At 45.3% G+C, this 20,296-nt stretch overlaps 1 protein-coding gene across 1 annotated transcript in view; it reads left to right on the forward strand.

Moving 5' to 3' along the window:
* Positions 1-20,296, forward strand: part of CDH13 (cadherin 13) — a 1,022,168-nt gene that overhangs the window by 535,808 nt on the left and 466,064 nt on the right. The window lies entirely within an intron of this gene.

A 20,296-nucleotide genomic window follows, 5' to 3' on the forward strand; every position in this document is an offset into this window, starting at 1 on the left:
AGTTAGATTTTTGTACAATGATGATATAGCAGGACACAATCCTTAAAATGGAAACAGTTGCTAAATATTCAGCAATATATAATGGTTAAATTATGGCACAATTTTGCAAGGAAGTTTTCTACAACCATTTAAAATATTTTTGAAGAAGTTCTAGTTATATGGGAGATTTTCAAGATATTGAATGCAAACAGACACACCAACACATATGGTATCCTCATTACAGATGGAGTATTTACACATATCATGGTGGGTATGTTTGTGAAGAAGCATGATAGAGGAAAAATCAAAGTGTTGGTGGTTGTATTTGGCGTTGTTGATTTTTTTTTCTGATTTTTCTATAATGTACTTGCTTCTCTTTTATATGGAGAAACAAAAGGCTATTTGTAAAAGGATAGTTTCAGAAGTTGACACCTGTTCAAGATTCAGAGACCAAAGTAGTTGCACACAGATATTGGGGTGAGCATTAAATCTCATATAGGCTCCAGGTCTGTCCTGTCCCCTCTCTATGACACCCCCAAGAGCCCCATCTCACAGCCTCTGTTAAGGACCCAAGCCTCTGAGGGCAGTAAGCTCATTTTTCAAGAAATGGGACAGGATTCCCAGCCATTTTCGGGGAAAGCCCTCTGTGGGATGCAGCGCACTGAGCTGGAAGCAGGCACTTGGGAACAAGGCCCAGTCAACAGAGTTTGCTTTCCATCACCATTGCCCATCACATGCGCATTTCCCTGGATTGGGCTCTGGGGGGTGGCGGCCAGTTTCTAGGAGTGGACTTGGCATCTCTGGTTTTCTTCGTCAAAACACCGTGCAAGAACATCCCAATCCCACTTCAACAAAATTACTTCCTCTTCCCTAAAAAAACCTCCATATTCTTCCTTTTCTGCAGACAGAGGGTGGAGAGGCATTGCATTGGCAAGTCAAGTGCTCTGGCTGGGAAATGGGTACCCTGGGTCTAGCCTCCTCTGTCACCATGAGATACTGACCTTGGGAAGACCCAGTAAGCACTGGTCCTCAGGATTCCACCCATAAAATGCAGATAACACTTGCCTAGCTACCAGCTGGATTGCTGTGAGTTTCCAGTGAGGAGAAGATAGAAGAGGGCATTAGAGGCATTAAAATACTAGATAAATACAGGGCAGTGGGTGAGGAAAGGCCCATCCAGCCTCATGCTGAACGGTGTGTTCCAGGGTCCCGGGTCCTGGGAGGACCTCCCTCTCAGGAACTTTGCCAAAAGGCAGATGCTGTGAGCATCTGCAGGGGGTACCATCTGTCAGAGGATGCCAAAGGGTGACCAGTGTGCATCCTCAGCGAACCCCCGGCGGGGAATCTGGTTGTTGTAGAAATTGAATGTTGGCACCCTCAGAAGTTCCCAGGTCCAGCTGGACTTGATGGTGACCACAGGTGACCTGGCAGCTGTCAGTGTCCAGGTGCTGTGGATAAGCCAGCTGCAGACCATGGGTAGATGCCCTCTACTTTTTCCCTGCCTGTGATAGGAATATCTCTTAATTTTCAGACACAAGGAACTAAAGATACGATACATTTCATAATTTCATAGCATGGTGATTCAGACCTCTGCCATTCAAGTCTCAGCACTGCCGTTTACTGTGCTGTTTTTATCTTGGGCGACCCACTTACCCTCTCTGAGGATTTTTGATTCTCCTCCACAAAGTGGGGATAGTACCAGCATCTCTAAGGACTGTATAAAATGAAATAAAATTATTTTTGCAAATTCTTAGCACAATGCCCAGCACCTAGTGAGCGTTCAGTAAATCAGAGCTGCTCTTATTCATTCTTTTGCTGAAAAAGATTTAAAATTTTTGGTTAAGTTCCACAAGTTTTTAACATCAGTTTCCTACCTTCAACCGTGAGAAGGCTGATGTCTACCACAGACTCATGGTTTTTCCTTCTATCCTGACAGGAACTGAACTTCATAGCATTTGCTGCTCCTCTTTTAAGTAAAGAGAGAGATTACTGGAGGAAGCTGAGCTCTAGAATTACTAGGAAATTAAGAGGGTACAAGATAAAGAATAAAGGAGCAGAAGTCTTCTTGGGAGTGTTCTGTAGCCTGGAAATAGGACTAGCGTGAATCAGAGAAACTGGAAAAAAACTGGCTGCCAGGAGTGAGAACTGGTAAATGAGAGGCTGAGATGCCTTTTTGGGGTGACTCCGTAAGAGCTATTTTAAGAGCTGAACAAGAGTTTGGATACATGCATGGCTAATTGATCCTCTGATGTTTGTGGGACCCAAAGGTGGTTTAAAACTTCGTCACCCTTTTGGGAGTCCTTCCACATTCAGAGAGAGATTTCTGGGCTCCATAAACCAGGGCCCACCTCAGAGTGAACATTCTCCTTAGATGGCAATGACCTTGATCTCCAGGGACAGTGAGGGGAAGATGCCTTGGGGCAGTTACAGCGGGAAGAACTCAAACACCAACATTCAGGGACTCACAGGGAGTGGGAGTGAGGAGAAGGTGGCCTTTGGTCCATCAGGTGGCTTGGTTTTGATGTTGCCAAAGAGGCCAGTCAGAGATTTTCTTTGAGGAGAATTTTTGATTCGTGAAGTGTCCCTTTCCTCTGGCTTCCGAAAGCTGAATGCAGGGCTGTCAGGCACAGCTGTGCAGGGATTTTACTGCCCAAGGGGGATGGCTGAGGGATGAGAAAGGCCTCATCCAGCCCCCAGTTTACTCGCCAGAAGCTGCACTGCAGTTCAGGGCTGTGTCCACAGGGAGAGGGCGGCCCCTTTCCAATGCTCACAAAGGTATCAGAGGGCAGGGTTGAGTAGAAAACCCCATGATTTTTTTATTTTTAATTTGGGTCACTTTAATTTTTATGTAAATGGTAATAGTGATTAATATCAACGGCTCTGGGGTCAGAAAATTGTTGTTCAAGTCTCAGCACTGCTGCTTACTGAGCTGTGTGATCTTGGGAAACCCACTTACCCTCTCTGATCTTGTGATCCTCATCCATAAAATAGGGATCGTACTAGCAACTTTAATGCTTGTATTGAGTTGGCCGAAAAGTTCATTTGGGTTTTTCCATAAGGTGTTACAGAAAAACCCAAATGAACTTTTTGGCCAGCCCAATAAAAGATGAAATGACTAGTTTTTGCTAACTAATAGTTGCTAAACAGCTAGTAAAATAGAGTCTGGTCTGTAGCATAGAGCATCTCATATTTTTCCTTAAAGTGAGGCCATGTAGTATGTAGCAGTTACAAACATAACTTTGCATGTAGCCATGCTGGCTGAATTAAAAGCACAGCTTTTATGGACTAGCTATGGGAACTTGGGCAGGGTATCTGCCTTGATTTTATCATCTGTGACATGGGGACAGTAATAATACTGATCTCATAGGATTTAATGGACTAAATGAGTTAATGCGTGTCAAGAGTTTGGAACAGTAGCAGGAACATGGTAAGCCCCTTACAGTCTCATCACATGAGTGAGAATTAGTGAGGGGAAAGGCAAAGGAGGCAAATGAAAACTGGTGGTGGCCCAGCCTTCCCATCTCAAGCATGAACTTCTCTTAAATAATCGTGAGTTTATTTGTGGTTTCATAATGTACTCCGTAGCACATAGATTGATTCGTCAATTCATTAATTCTTAATATGTTTGATTGAGGACCTGCAGGATGAGGAATATAATGGGAAATGAGACCCACCAGGTTCCCTGCCCTCACGGAGCTTTCATTTTAATGCCTAAGCTTTGTTTCAAAATAAACGGATTTAAGTTCCTCGCCACTGTGTACAGGTGACATGCCAGGGAGTTGTGCCGTGTTGGTTGTTCGTCTTGGTTTACCCCTGGCGCAGGGCCACACGTGCCCAGTGGAGAGGCTGCTGGGGCTTGGTGGGCATACAGTGTCTGAAAGGAGTACCAGGGCTACAGCAGCCAAACGGCGGCCTGGCGTGAGCCACTCTTCACCAGCCTCGCGAGGACCCAGTTTCTAATGCCGGGTCCCCCATGCCTCTCGCTCTTCAATTTAGTCTTTTTCCTGTTTTCTTCGTGTCCCTGCTGAGGAAGGTCCCTACCTATTACTCTCTGTTTGGTTCTGCTATTTCTGGATTTAATGAGAACTGGGTTCCTGCCTTCTCAATATACTTTGGGCACAAGAAAGTTGCAAATCCACTTCATTTCAAGCACCTATTTAGAAATGATTTACCGTCTTAGTGCTGTTAGATCCATCTTGTCCCTGGTGGGCATTGTGGTTGGTTGCAGATCTGCTTCTTCAAAGAGCAGGATCCTGGGTCTCCAATTCCCACATTTTACTTTCCCCTCTTGCAAGTTTAAAAAGCAGAGAGCACATGGGTGAATTTTGTTCTTGTTTATTTTAAAGGTAAGTGCTGTTCACATGCAAGTTCATGCTATGGTGCTAGCATTTTCCAAATCCAGCAAGAAAGCATTGTGAACTGAGCCTCAGAGATTTGCACGAAAAGAAATAGTCTGAGATGAATTTGTCCTTGAGCCCCTGAATGTGTATCATCATTAAAGTTACTGTTTATTGAACTCTACATGGCTGATGTTGTGCTAAACAAGTCATATACATTGTCTTACTTAATCCATTTCACACAAGAGACTTCAGAAGTAGGTGATAACACCATTTTATAGACAAGCAAGTAACTGTTAAATAACTTTTTCAAGGTCTCCCAGCTGGTGTGTGTTGAATCTGGGGTCCATATCTGTTTCTCTCCACCTCTAAAGCCCTGAATTATCAATTACTAAGAAACACTTCCTCCTATTTTACCTCCAACTAGACTCTGATGTCTAATCTGCAAATTCCTAGGCCTCTTTCCCAGGAACTCCACTTATTGGAAGGGGATTTGACTCGCTGGATGATCTGTTTCTTCTTAAATACTGTCTTTTTTCAAGGCCCACGGCCACCTGCCCACTCTCCCTGCTGCCGCCCCCAAAGGGCTTCCCATGCTTCTGACCCGAAGTGGCACCTGGCAAAATAATTTAGCTCCTGCAGTATTGGAAGCTGACATATTAATGCAAAGCCTCCTGAAATATTACTCATTATTATGCATTTTGCCAGTGTTTGAGTGATTTGTGAACTCTTCACTGGAATAAAGTACTGTAAATGATTCATGAATGACCAAGTTTATGAAATTCTATAAAAATATTAGCAGGTGGTAATGATTCACTCACACTGTGACTATAATCTGCTGGCTGCAAATTTGTCAATATGGGAGGACAGGAGTGGAGGGGGAGACAGAGTCTGTTAGGCGGGTGGGGGGTTGGAGTTGGGCCCAGCAGGGGTGAGAGGTGAAACAGGAAACAGGACCTTGGTAGTGGGCAGGTGTCACGGGCAGGATACCTTTGCCCTGCTCCATTGTCCACCGTGGGAGATACACCAAGCACTGGGGATGTCACAGTTGGATGGGACAAGAGGGGAGCACTTGGAAAGAGACCAAGAACTGACATTTACTGAGCACCTATGAAATCCCCAAGAACTCTCTAGACCTCCACATTCACAAACTTTATTATCTTGTCCTTACTGACGTGTTAGCTGAGGGCCAAAGTGGTTCCCAAGATATATTATTGTTTAATGTGGCTGTTAACATTTATTGAACACTTACAATGTGCCAGGGCTCCGTGCTAGATCCCTAAGTGATGATCTCATTTAACGTTTATAAAGGTGAGCTTGATGCGGTTATCATTCTCAATTATAGAACTGGTAAAGGGAACCATCTGTGTTCTTGGTCTTAGAACTCGAGTAGGATTTCACTGTGTCCTTCTGAAAATGCGCCCACATTTTCTGGGATACAACTTGCTCTCCTTTGAGCCAATTTCTGGATAAGTTTTGACTTTATGGCTAAGAGTATTACTGTGAATTTGGAATACACCAGACAGGCAAAGGGTATCTATGCTTGCTCCTGTGTTTCCCTTCATTGGTGGCTCCGCCCCAATGCTAACACATATGACAATTTAGCAGAAAGTACATTAAGATGAAAAATGCTGCTGTCACGTGGAAGTATGTGTATCATAATGCCAGCAATCATAAGACAATTGGGAGATGTAGATTTACTCAGATTAGAGAGTTATAACAACGTCCATGCCGTACATGGATGATGCACACATTACCTTGCTAGAATTGAGCTGCCCTTGATAATAGTTGGACTTGGAAATCCTCCTTCAGCCCTCAGTTTTGGGGACAAGCTAATTCTTTCTTCATCCTCCAGTCTGATCTTCCCCATGGTTGTCTTTCTTAGTTGTGATTCCTCCAACTAACGTGCAAAGAAAAGGGTTTATTGTAGGGTACAGATGGCTTATAGAATTGCCAAAGAGACCCAACAACCTGGTTTACATGTAAAACGACCAGAAACAGGGGTGCCACAGGAAATACCCAGCCATATATGATAAGATTCTAGTGCAAGGGTTCTCAACCTCAGTACTACTGACATTTAGGGCTGGATAATGCTTTATTATGGGGGCTGGCCTTGGGCATCGCAAGGTGTTTAGAAGTGCACCTGGCCTCTAGCCACTAGATGCCAATAGTATCCCCCAATCCCAGTCATGACAATCATCCACATACTGCCAATTGTCCCATGGAGGCAAAATTGCCCCCAGCTGAGAACCACTGTTCTAGAGGAGTCATCATCACTGCCACCTCCTCCTGTCACCCTTCTCCTACGATGCTCAGAGCTGGGTGGTAGCGACTCTGCCTTGGCTGCCCTGAAATGCTGGGTGACTCTGCTCCCATGCTTTCCAGAACCTCCAATCCCCAAAGCAGAGCCACTGCATGTGTCTCTCACTTCCCTCACCGAGTGTCATGATGAGATGTGTTCAGGGAAGACCCTGTATCATAGGAAGGACCCAGCTGAGCTAGCAAGGGGCCTGGGGCAGGGGCTGTCACCTTCAGGGTCAGCCACGCCATCTGGGATACACCTTGCTCTGGATGAGTTATACGGTACAATTTATTGCAGGTGAGAGGCGGGCAGTGATGAGGATGGCTAGCCGAGAGCCAGTGACCAGTCCTTGCCTGGAGAGTGTGGCTTCACCCCTGTGATCTCGTCTCAACATTTTGGTCCTGTCGATCAATAAGACATATGGCCTAGGAAAGCATCCTAACTGGGAGGAGACAGAGGACTTGGGTTAAAAGTTTAGGCTTTGGAATCAGACCTACTGAGGGTAGACAGACCCTGCTAACAGAGGAACCATATGAAATTGCCATTTTTATAGTTGAAAAAAAGGTGAATAGCGGCCACTTCATGGTTTGTCCTGATACTGTATCACCTTTGGCAAGTTATTTTCTTCTCGACCTGTTTTCTCATCTTTAGAATGAGGGTGAGGCTGCAGGACCATCTCCCCGTGGTGCTGTAGGTAGTGAGCGGGCTGTGTACGAATGGCGCTCCACACGACCGCTTACTTAGCGTTCCAGAACTGGAAGCCATCACTTCATGTACCAGTTTCATAGTTGAAGCTCCCTGCAGGGGAAATAAAGGTGAAGCAGGTGCTAGGCATCCAGCGAGCAGTTCAGTGGTTGAATGTCAGTAACACCGTGTGTTCGTCCGGAGAAGGCAGTCATCCAAATGGGCAGTTTTCAAAGCTCGGCCCCCCAGGCCAGCAGCAGCATCTGGGAACGTGTTAGAAATGCAAATTCTCAGGCCCCACATTGGGCCTAACAAGCCCTCCAGGTGGTTCTGATGCTGGCAGACGTTTGAGAACCCCAGGTCTAAATACACTAAGTGTTAACTTCAGGGCAGCTGGCTTGATTCATTAATTTGCCTCAGGGAAGGTGGCCTTTGAGCCATTTCCATTACAGTGCTGCTGGGGTCATAGGTGTGTGCCTGAAAGGTGCTTATTTCTCCAGGTGCTCTGGTACGCCATGTGAAAGGCCTCTCAACCCAATCCATACTCTCCAAATCTGCCTTTGTTTTTGTTTCGTTAATGGCCCCCGAGAGCCAGGCAAATTTGTCCCAAGCCTCTTTGCTCTTTCTTCTCTAGACTTTGGATGACTGTTAAATACCATGTTACTGAGTCTTTGCTTATTTCTCAGACCAACCTTTTAGGCCAGAGATGAAAGTGTCTTCAGAAGATTTGAGCCAGTTCAGGCAAAAAGAATTCCGGATAGGAAGAAGCTGGCCCTGGGCTCAGCAGAGCCAGCTTTTCTGCCATCTTAGATCTGTAACCTTGAGTAAGTTATTTGTGGTTCTCAGACTTTTCTGCACTTCAAAAAAATCACCTGGGGAGCTTTTAAAACCCCTAATGCCCAAGCTGTACTCCAAACCAATTAGATCAGAATGTGTTGGAGTGGGACCAAACCTCAGTCCATTGATGAAACTCTTCAGGTGTTTCCACTGTGAAGCTAAGTTTGAGAACCACTGAGTTAATATAATTCATTGATGCCCCAGTTTATTCATCACTAGGATTGGGGTTAATGACACCAACCCGGTGGATTTGTTGTGAATGTCAAATGAGATATACAGGTAGGAGTTCCTAACACACAATAGCAGAGAACCAAAGATATTATCTCCCCTCAGTCAACCGCTTCACTCAGTGACTATCTGAAACAAACTCCTTTCTGATGTCTCTTTTGAGACAAGCACTTAAAAAACTGAAATGCAGAGAAACGCAATTTGATAAATAAGTAAGCGGATTGTTTTCTGACTCACTTTAGAAAAAATTAATTCAGGAATTGCTCCCAGCCTCTCCCCGCGCCAGTACCTCCAAGCATCTCCGTCTGACTCTTTCCCGATTGGCTCTTCATGTTTCCAAGCGCCTCATTTTGCAACCTGGGCGTATCTGCCAGGTGCACCTGGTGAAAGTGAGGCATGAAGAGGTTAAACGACACCGCTGCAGCAGCCACATACATGGATTAGACCACCAAGTTGCTCCCGACTGATTACTTATTTGGTCCACTAAGCAAAGCTGCTTCCTCACTCCGGGCTATGGAAACATATTTTCTAAACTCCATTAGCACAAACTCCTCAGAAGAGGTTCAACTTGAATCTTGGCAGGTGGGAGAACCCCACATTCCTCCTCAACTTTCTCCTCCCCTCGCCTCCCAGGCACCCAGCCCACAGTGTGGACCTACCAAACGTTCATGGCATGAATAAATGTGTGATGATCAATTTTTCTTTTTTTGTGTGTTTTTTTTGTTTTAGTTATCTAACTATAACCAAATCTTTTTCCTCGTAGCTTTTTTTCAAATGACTTGGTGGCTTTTTTTTTGCCCAAGGTGCTGAAGAACCACACAATATCAGGACTGCAAGAGCCTTTAGACCCATTTTATCTCACCTGCTAACTTTATAAGTAAGAGCAAGTTCGATAATTGACAAATGGTTTTGACCCTCAGTACTGAAACAAAAATGCTGCTGCGATTTTGTTGTCCTTCCAAAACAGGCACGGTGGCCACCCCTCCGGGACTAGACCCTGCAAACACAGATAAGACGCCCGTTCTAGCTTCCACCCCCCACTCTCCATCTATTTGCATCATCAGCAGGCATACAGGGCTGGTTTCGGTTTTTTTCACATTTTGTAGAAATGAGCTGGGGGGGGGGGAGGAAGGAGGGGTTTGTCGGGAGCCGGGAGGAGGAGCGGGGAGGAGCCGAAGAGAAGGTGAAGACGGGCTGTCCTCCTCCTCTGGCCCCTTAAATTGAGCTTGACACTTTGGGGTTAGAGGGCAGAAAATGATGGAAATTATTTTTTTTATGAGATACTTTGCAAAATTGGAGGACCAGAAGCTAATTAAACCAATGGCAAAAGACCGGGTAAGATTCCAGGTTCAAGCACTACAGCTGTGAGGCCAAGTGACAAAGGATGACAGTTCTAAAGCAGGCCATCCCCCTGCCTAGAGACTCCTGCAGCACCTTGGCACGGGAAGGGTCAGTAACTAGGGGGTGGATCACCATGGCGAAGCTCCCTCGAGTGGCCCAGATGAAGGAGGAAGAAGCTGACACTGATCAGGGCACACTTGTGAAGTCAGCTTTGGGTTTCCCAGGACGTACCTGGAGTGATGTTGTGATGGGGGCTAAGTTCCCTTTGAGCAGGTGGAAACCCAGAGTCCCGTGATGGGGAATAAGTGCACAAGTGACCCATGTCCTCACTGAGTCTGCGGAGCTACCGACCTCCAGGTCACCCACCTCAGTTCTGGCCAGCCCCCTGCTTAAAGTTTAATTGAAACAGACTGCATCAATTAGAGATTGGAAATGGAGTGAATCTGTGAGCAAAATCCCGGGAAAAAAAGAGTGTGGAAGAGCCTGCTCTTCTGCCAGCTGAGCCTTCTCTTCCAGCCAAGAGAAGTGTATGAAAGTGGACAGCACTTACGGAGAGGCGACCTGGGACTACCAAAAGGTTGTGCACACACGAAGGCCAACATGCACTCAGCAGCCCCGTCAAACATATTTCAGATCAACTACAAGATTTATTGACTCAGCCGACATCGATGGGATGCCTAACTCATGCCAGCCATTGGTTCAAGTTACTGGGGATAGAGCAGCAAATCACCAGCAAGTTTCTGCTTCATGGAACTCTGTCAATATACAGACATTAGTGGGTATGTAACACATCAGGTGGTTATACATGCTGGGAATAAAAATGGAGCAGATTAAAGATGCAGAGAGTGATGGAAGCAGCTGCGTGGTCCAGGCAGGCCTCACCTGGAGTTGACATTTGCAGGGAGGCCTGATGGAAGGTCTGAGGGCAAGAATGCTGTCGTTCCCTCTCAGGTATCCTTGACATCAGGGGTTCTCATCCAGGGTGACTGTGCCCCCCCCAGGGGACATCTGGCAATGCCTGGCGACATTTTTGGTTGCCCCAACTTGGTGCTACTGGCATCTAGTGGGTCGAGGTGAGAGATGTTACTCAACCTCCTAGAAGGCACAGGACAGACCCCATGTGTCATGCTTTGCAGGCACCAGCATGGGGCTGGCCTCTTAGAGGATCTGGTTTGTTCACTGAAATACTCATCAGGCTTGAATAGACAAGAGGTCTGTTCATTTCTAGGGCACAGCAGCACGGGATACTGTCCCTGTCCTTATAAAGCTCTTGGTCTAATTGGGGATGATGATTTGTAACAAGATACCTACACCACCATGGGACAAGGGCAGGGCCAGGGACAACCTTACAGAGCGTGGCCATCAAAGCAAGTGATGAAGAATGAGGAGGAGTGTTAGCCAGGGGACAGGAGGGGGCAGGGCAGGAGAGTGTTCCGGAGAGAGGGGGCAAAAGAGCTTTAGCTGCTTTGGAGAAGTGGGACAGTGACTCCTGAGGGAAATAGGAAATGGACTTGACTAGCGAGGAAGGGGGGACCAAATGCCAAGGAATGCGCTTAGATGTAATAGCCCTTGGTGACGGGCAGACGTTAGAGTATTTCAGGCTGAAGAGTGACACGATCAGATTTGAATTTTGCCCAGGCCACTCTGCTTGCCAGTGGAGGACAGTGAGAGACAGCGAGTCCTGTCCCTGGGTCTCTGAAGCCAGAGTGGCACAAGTCAGATAAATGACGTCCTCTCCAGGAAGACCTGCGTGGTGAATTCAAACTCATGGTGAAGACATTCAATATACCTTTGGGTGAAATAAGTAGCAAGAATTGGGGGACCTGGTCCCACCAGGGCTTGCAGAGTAGGGTAAGGAGCTTGGATTTTATTCTAAGGAAGCCTAGGAGGGCTTTAAGCAAGGGAGTGACATCCAATTTGCATTGCAGGAGGATAAGATTTATTCGAGAAAGTCAACAATAACATTCAAATTGCCATGAAATAGAAATTAATTCAAAAATGCATTCATTTGTTGAGAACCCACTACCTAGCAGGCACTGGGAGAGAGAGAGAAAAGATAAACCCTGCCTTCCCCGAGCTCAGCCTTAAAGTTCCCTTCTAGACAGTAAACCAGAAAACCTCTCCTTATTCTAAATCCATGGGTGGAGGGGTGGGGAATGCTTTATGTGTTTGCCTGGTCCTTCCCATTTAGTTTGGCTCAATCTCCAGGCCAAGAGAGCATTCCCTGTTAAAATTCCAAGCTTTTAGTTCTGTCTTCTTTGTGAGTTTATCAGTGGGCTATCTCAAAATTGTTTATTAAACACTGTTGGCTGGAGCTGTTAGCTGTTGATTTGTTTGATTGGCAGCTGTTTTAGGATCTTTATTATGAAGCAGGCTTATCTTGTTCTTGCAATAAGGTGTTATGTGGCAAAAGATCATTTCCATATTAATTTTCTTTCTTCTGAAGGTATGGATATTTGCATAATGGACTCCTTTAAGCAAAGTCCATGTTTCTGGTACCATGTTGGAAAGATGACATGCTTGCTAAAGGCGCTTGATTGTGTTCTGTCATTTGTAGATGCTCATTCCCTGCCTGCAGCTGGGGTCAAACTGAGCCTTGGTCAGTGTGCCAGACCAGGCACTCCAAAGGTGGGATAAAGTGAAAGACAGGAGAGAAGGCATCCTCATTAAATGATGGCTTAGCAGGCCAAACATTAATGGATCCAAGACTAGGTTGACGATGTTTGACGATGAGAAGTCGGGAGGAGAGCCCTGTGTCCTTCCAAAGTGGATCATACCCTCCTGGCTTGGGGTGCGCATTGAGTCAATGGCTAACACCTGGGGGACGGCACAGGTAAAGGTGGTAGACCCAAGGTAGAGGTCTTCAGCAGCTGGTCATAAAGGCTCAGAAACCTGGGGGACTGGCATTTCACAATTTGTAATGCATTTTCTATTCCTTTTGAGTTTTTTTTGTTTTGTTTTTGTTTTAACATCTTTCTTGGAGTACAATTGCTTTACAATGGTGTGTTAGTTTCTGCTGTATAACAAAGTGAATCAGCTATAAGTATACATATATCCCCATATCTCCTCCCTCTTGTGTCTCCCTCCCACCCTCCCTATCCCACCCCTCTAGGTGGTCACAAAGCACCAAGCTGATCTCCCCGTGCGATGCAGCTGCTTCCCACTAGCTCTCTATTTTACATTTGGTAGTATATATAAGTCCATGCCACTCTCTCACCTGATCCCAGCTTAGCCTCCCCCCTCCCCATGTCCTCAAGTCCATTCTCTATGTCTCTATGTCTGCGTCTTTATTCCTGTCCTGCCCCTGGGTTCTTCAGAACCTTTTTTTTTTTTTCAGATTCCATATATATGCGTTAGCACACGGTATTTGTTTTTCTCTTTCTGACTTGCTTCACTCTGTATGACAGACTCTAGGTCCATCCACCTCACTACAGATAACTCAATTTCGTTCCTTTTTATGGGCTGAGTAATATTCCATTGTATATACGTGCCACATCTTCTTCATCCGTTCCTCTGTTGATGGACACTCAGGTTGCTTCCATGTCCCGGCTGGAGAAAAGGGAATCCTTTTGAGTTTTTAATGCAGAGCCTAATCCTGAACTCTACGTCACCTTAGTTCCTGTTTAGTGTTTCTTACTCTCTTTTATGTGAGGCTCTCTGTTAATTACCAGAAGTATTTAGTCTCTGCCCGCCTACAGAAAAAGTTTGGTGACCTCTGAACTAGATGGGCTGTCATGGCCCTTAGGAATTGGCAGCTCCATAGTCCTTTGACAACCTGAGAGCAGTTTTTGAGACCATAGTCAGTCCTGAAAGGGAGCTTATACATTTCCCTTTTCTGGAGATTTCCAAGGAAAGGCTAAATTTGTGGGGGTGCTGTCAGGCTCAGAGGTGAACTAACTCCACTGAGACAGGCTCCCCAGAAGCATTTTCATGGAGATGCAGCGAACCCCACTTCTAGATCAAGGGCAGGGGCTGCCTGAGTGTGTCTGCACTCTGCTTCCTGAATAAATTAAATAGTGGTTAGAAAAGGCTTTGCAAAGGGAGAACGACCGTGCAGATGCTGTGTATAAGATGAAGCTTATCCTTGCTTCCCTTTCCTGGCAAGTTTCCCTTGGGAGCGTCGCATTGCTCGGGGGCTCGAGGCAGGCTGGGGCTGTCCAGCCCGTGGGCTGCACCTGAGGCCAACTCTTACTCTTGAAGTAATAGAATAAGCACCACCACGGTGATGCTGAGACTGTCGCTTTGGGGGTTCACTCTGCCCTCACTACCCTGGCATTGACTCAGTGTGTTAGGTAACCAGTGTTAGTTTCCTGTTTCTGCCATAACAAATGATCACAAGCTTGGCGGCTTAAAACAACACAGATCTGTTACCTTCCAGTTCTTGAGGTAAGAAGTCAAATAGGGGTCTCCCTGGGCTAAAATCAAGGTGTCAGCAGGAAGGGCTGGTTCCTTCTGGAGCCTCTAGGGGAGTCGGTTTCCTTGCCTTTTCCAGCTTCGAGAGGCCCTGGCCTTCCTTGGCCTGTGGCCTCTTCCTCCGTCTTCACAGCTGGCAATGGTGAGGTGAGTCCGCGCACACTGTTTTCCCTCCCCTTCCCTCTCCCACTTGTAAGGACCTTGTGACCACATTGGGTCCACCTGGCTTATCCAGAAAAATCTTATTCTAAATTCAGCTGATAGGAAGTAAAGGCAAAGAGCAGGTTAGGAATCAGTCCAAGGTCACACAGCTGGTAAGTGATAGATGATCTCACCTTTGGCCCCAGCTACTGTCACTCTAGAACCTGGGGACAGAGGGCATAGCCGGTAGTGTGAGCACAGGGCTCCCCTCTTTTGCTGGCTGTAGATAGGGTGATAACGGGAGGGAGAGGTAACTCACAGCCGACCCTCAGTGGCACCCCTGTGATTCCCTTTCTTAAGGTCAGAGGCAGATTGTCGTTTCTCTGATGTGTTTTCCTACCAGAACTTAAATGTTCCAGCTTCTTTCACGCTTTGCTCGTTTCCCTTCTTGAAATGTCATCTTGATGTTGTTTGAAGATCATTTTCTTCAGAACAAGTGAGAAACAAGGAACAGTTGGACACTTGATTTTTGTTTGCGCCTGAAGCGGCCTCGGGCTCAGAGCTGCTTTGGCTCTATCACTTAGCATGAGGTGCTGCTCTGAGGCTTCTTTTCCACAGGCGAGGCAGGGGCAGTGGCTGGGGTGTTAATTCCTCAGCCTCAGGAGGCAGGTCCCTCGCACCTGGTCTTGACCCCAGGCTAGCCTTCGCCACAGGGGAAAGCGCCCTGGTGTTGGACCCAGTCAGCTCCGAGTCCAGGTTCCTGCCCCAGTGCAACCCACACAACGTAGCCACAGCCAAGCTCCACCTCACACTGTGTCCAGCTCAGATGAAGCCCCTTTCTTCAAAGTGAACTGTCCCCTAGCACACTAGGGATTTGAGCGTGAACAAAACACATCTGCTGCTCCCTCAGGAACCTTGAAGGAAGAGACTGTTTTTGTGCATTTTTCACTTGGAGAAACGAAGTCTTAGGGAAGTGTCAGGAAGCAGGTCACACAGCCGGTAGGTGACACAGTCAGGTGACAGACCCACTTCTTTCCCATCCAGAGTCCAGGCTCCACACACTGGGTCTGTCACACAGCATTTAAATGCTGGGTTTGCTCACTGTAAACCAGTGGTTCTCATTTAGGACTCATATTGGCCCCCAGGGGACAGTTGGCCATGTTGGGAGACATTTTTGGTTAATACAACTGGGGGAGGGGTGCTACTGGCATCTCGGCGGTAGTGACCAGGAATGCCACTAACCATCCTACAATTCACGGGACAGTCCTCACCACACAGGATGGTGCAGCCCCAAATGCCGTAATAGCACGCTGGGAAACTCTGGTGTAAAATGAGAATAGGAAAACCTACCCTATAGGGTTGCTGTGAGCTTTGAAAGTGGTAACGTATGTGCTCAAACATGGTAAATCTTCTGTCTACCAAGCCCTCTTTTCACCAGCCAGACTTCATTTTAGCCGGAATCTTGATATGCTGGGGGCTCCACCTGTCCAGAGATCCCCCCTTAATTCTGAGAAGCAACCAGTAATAGGGTTCTAGGAGAACTCACCGGTGCTCATTTTTAATTCTGCATGGTGTTTTAATCTTTGTTTTTCCTCATTGTGGAAGACAAATTCCATTTCCTTACTCCTGAGGGAAAACTAATTCCAGCAAAGACCATTTGTCTTTGGTACCTTAAGATCTAGATAATTTACTGCAAGTTTATTTTTATTGAAAATTATGTAGATATTATTCAGAAACAGAATTTCCAACTATACGGCACATTTAAACAGATTATATTTTAACTGCTAATACATACACTGAGGATATATGCTGGAATGTGCATTTCTTAAGGATACCTTTTTTTATGACTCTCTGCCTTTGAGATCCTCAAACTTGTGTGCTATGAAGTGCTGAAGGATTAAGATATTTTCCAAATGAAAATTGTGTTATTATAAGTTACGAGTTGTTACCATTCGGCTGCAATTCAAACTCATGACACTTTATATAGCCTATATGATTAATTCAGAAATAATTTGCATTTAAATGTGTTTAAGATATTTAACTTGTGATTCAAAATGTACCTATTTTAAGCCTGGTAGAAACACTCCAGTCTCTAAAGTGTGTTGACAGCCCCCCCATTACATAGACCTAAGAAGGATTCAGATATTAATATAGACTAGCTTTTTCAAACTGTTTGTGTAAAACAGAAGAACTGAGAGATGGCCCGAAGACACACAGACACACACACACACACACACACACACACACATATACACATCCACTCACTCACACACACATACACAAAAGGGAGTTCTGTGCTCCCTTGGGAACAGTTGGGAAACATTGAAAGTTTGAGAAACACTGAAAACTGTAATTGCTTCTTTGAAGTTCACAGTGCACCTTTGACACAGTATAGACATTTAGAAGGCCTGCAGTTGAGAACTTATTTAAGCCAGCATATTCCGCACCTTTAAAAACTAAACCTCATAACAATGTTCTCCTGTAAGAACTATTAAGCATTATAGAAATCACACTGTGGTTAATGTTTCATGAGAAAAAATTTAAGTAATGAGACCAGAAAGAAATGGTCAGGGTGGAAATGCCTGATGGGTGCCAACATGCCTTCCTGAGATGCCACGTGTTCTGCCATCCTGGAAAAACAATTCTGGAGACAATTTGGCATCAACGTTCTCCATTAACATCGTGGAAACTAGGCTTCTCCCCCTTCCTGTTGTTTTAGCTAATCAGGAGGTAAGGGAGTCCATGAACTGAGGGATGGATAAACCGATGTTGGTCATCCACTCAGTGGGCTATTACTAGCCATAAAAATGGAATGCAGTACTGATACGTGGTACAATGTGGATGAACCTCAGAAACATGCTTCTGAGTGAAAGACCAGACATATTGCACGATTGCATTGATAGAAAATGTCTAGAAGAGGTAAATCATAGAAACAGAAAGCTGATTACTGGTGACAGCTCATGAGTACTGGGGTTTCCTTTCAGGATGATGAAAATGTTTTGGAACTAGATGATAATGGTGATCGCACAACACTGTGAATGCACTGAATGCCATTGAATTGGTCAGTTTAAAATGACTGATTGTATATTATGTGAATTTGACCTCAGTTTTTTTTTTTTTTTTAATAATGGGAAATAAAAAATGGTGAGGAAGGCAAAAGTGAGAGGACAGGAAAACCCAGGTGTTAATACCAGGAGGGAGAGGGCAGGGCAGAAAGAAATGGAGAAAATCAAGGGGGGATGTCCTGCACATTCTCAAAGACAGCCTGGGCACCTTGTCCATAGCTGACAATAATATGAAGAAATTACAGCCCAAGGAGATAGATGTTGAGTACACACGAGTGGCCTTTGAGAGAAAGAAGAGCAGCATCTGCCCAGCTCAGCAGAGAGCTGACCAGCAGCCCAGACCATGGTGATGTTTTAATGATCGGAGCCTGGTGACCCACAAGTGTCTTTGCTCCCAAGGTGGAAGCAATGACCATGGAACTAACTAAGCTGGACTTTCAGGGCCCTTTCCTTATTGTGGCCCCTTCCGAAGCCCTGTTCCCAGTGTTGTGTTGTGATTGCGTGCTCTTCTGCTTAGAGGAGCCCCACCCCCGCCAACTGCATGATTTTCATCTTCTTCACAACCTGAATCAGTCTCTGTGACCATAGCCTAATGGAGCCGGGCTGAGGAACAGTTGCATTTCTATTTGAACATGGTCAACGCTCACATTCATTAATGCCTACTAAAAGGCAGGCACCTTATATATCGGAGGACTAGACGAGTGTGGTCCAGTAGAACTTTTTGCAGCAATGGAAGTGTTCTCTACCTATGCTGCCCGATATGGTAGCCACATAGATGGTAGTCTAATACAGTGACTATTGAGCACTGGAACTATGGCCAGTGCAACTATGAAACTGATTTTTTTTTCTTCTGTTTTAGTTAGTCTTAATTTAAATAACCACTTGGCTGATGGCTATGGTATTGGAAAGTGCAGATCTGGGAAGTAGGGTGGGCGGAAGTGCTATCTTTAGCATCACGCAGGTCTTTGGATATTAGTTTTACCTGTCACTAGCTATGTAATTTGAGGCAAGTTGCTTAATCTGTAAGGCTTGGTTTTCTCATCTATAAAAAGGTAGAAATGAGAGGACTTACTTGCTGGAACTGCTGGATGAAATGAGATATTGCCTGTTAAGTGCACAGGACTGGGCATCTAGTAAGTGCTTCCCTAAACATTATTTGTGCCTTTTGATACTGGTAGTTTATCTATGCTTTACACAGTGGTGTCTTGAATAAATGAGGGTTAGAGAGGTGAAATAACTATGCTCAGAGTCATATAACCAGAAGGCAGAGAGAGGAATGGGAATTTATTACCATGTGTTCCGATGTCAAAGTCCATAGTCTTACTGTTGCCCGGTGCTTCCTCCCCTTGGAAGCCTGGATACCAAGTTCATCTCCATCTGGAGAATGAGATGGGGACTGAGGAACGGGTCTTGTTTTTCCCTGTAAGCTGCTGCATTAAGTATGAGCTGCTCTGTTGTTTGTTGAGAGCAGATCTCTTGGAGGGGTTGAAATCCTAGAGAAGAAACATGAATGTGTGAGTGAGTGTCTATCTCCACAGTGATCTTTGTTTCATGGCCAGGTTGGTTGTAGCCGAGTAGCAGGCTAGACTAGCAGAGAAGACCCTGGTTTCTGTCATCTCGGCCACCTAAAGCTTCTGGTTGAGCCAGATTTTTCAGACATACTGTTTATTCAACCAATCTTTTTAAAAAAATATTTATTTACATTTATTCTTGATAAAGAAGTATCATTACAATACTAACTTTATTATTGAAGAAATATTTGTCTGAAAAGTGTATCTTTTATAGAAAGCCATCTTGGGTGATGCTTTCAGGGACTTATGAAGGATGTATAGGTCTAGAATTTCCTTTGTTGGTTGAAAGACTTGTTTTCTTTTTTAAACTTTGCAACTATACTCCAATTAAAAAAAAGAAAAAGAAACCAGTAGTTTAGTTCTGCACAAATGTTTTATAACACTTAACTATTCCAAAAATGATCAATAATGACATTTTCTATTCAGTAAAGGAAACTAAACATAAAGAAAATGATTCCAAAGTTATTCAACCGATCTTGATTCATGTTTTTAGACCTTGAACATCCCCTTTTGAATGCTTTTTCATCATGCTATATAAATTGCCTCTAAGTCCTAGAAAACTAGGTCTGGCATAGAGACAAGACAGTCTTCTTTCATTCCAACTTTGCTTATAAAGAGCATATGCACCCCGCTGTCCACACCTCAGAGCTAAGAGTAAATTTGGGTTTGGAGTGAATTACATTCAGATCTGAGAGATGAATCAGCCATTGCAAAATGACCTGTGTGTGCTCTTACTCGCATCTCGGTTGCGTTCTCAGGAAAGCTTAAGGAGCTAGAATCAGTGCTGGTCTAGGGCTAAGGCTTCCCTTCCTACTCTAAACACAGTGCCTGCCTCGTCATCCTGGCTCTTTAACAGCCCTGCTCATGTCATTCTTAAGAGAAATAGAGTAAGGTTTCATTAACGAGAGAGATCAGTGGTAGTTCAGTTATAAGTTATCACTGCAGAGGGAGAGCAGCAGGGTTAGCTCCTTGAGTTGGAAATAAAAAAGATGAATGGGAAGAGGAAACGAGGTTAGCGCTTCACTGCCTGGATGCTTTGCCGTGGATGCCCGAGAAGAGAGAGGAGAACCCTTTCTAAACACAGATGGTATACCAAAGGCAATTAATATTTTGTAACCTGCAAAAGATGCACTTGCCACGTTAAGATTCACAGACCTCTCTCCAATGCCATGACCCCAGCATGGTCGTATTTTGTGATCAGTCAAGCTGGGGGCATCACGCTGGCTAACTCACAACAACTGCATGGAACTGTAAGCCTCCCCAAAGGTTCTGGGGCTCCCAGCGCGTGAAGAAGACAGGACAGTGTGGCATCATTCTGGTCAATCTACTTCCTGTGACAGATCTGCTTATTCTGAAGTGTACTTGTCTTTTCCACCTGCCCCACACATTCACTTATTC

This window comes from Pseudorca crassidens, chromosome 20 (assembly GCF_039906515.1).
Source record: "Pseudorca crassidens isolate mPseCra1 chromosome 20, mPseCra1.hap1, whole genome shotgun sequence".
Classification (NCBI taxonomy): Eukaryota; Metazoa; Chordata; class Mammalia; order Artiodactyla; family Delphinidae; genus Pseudorca; species Pseudorca crassidens.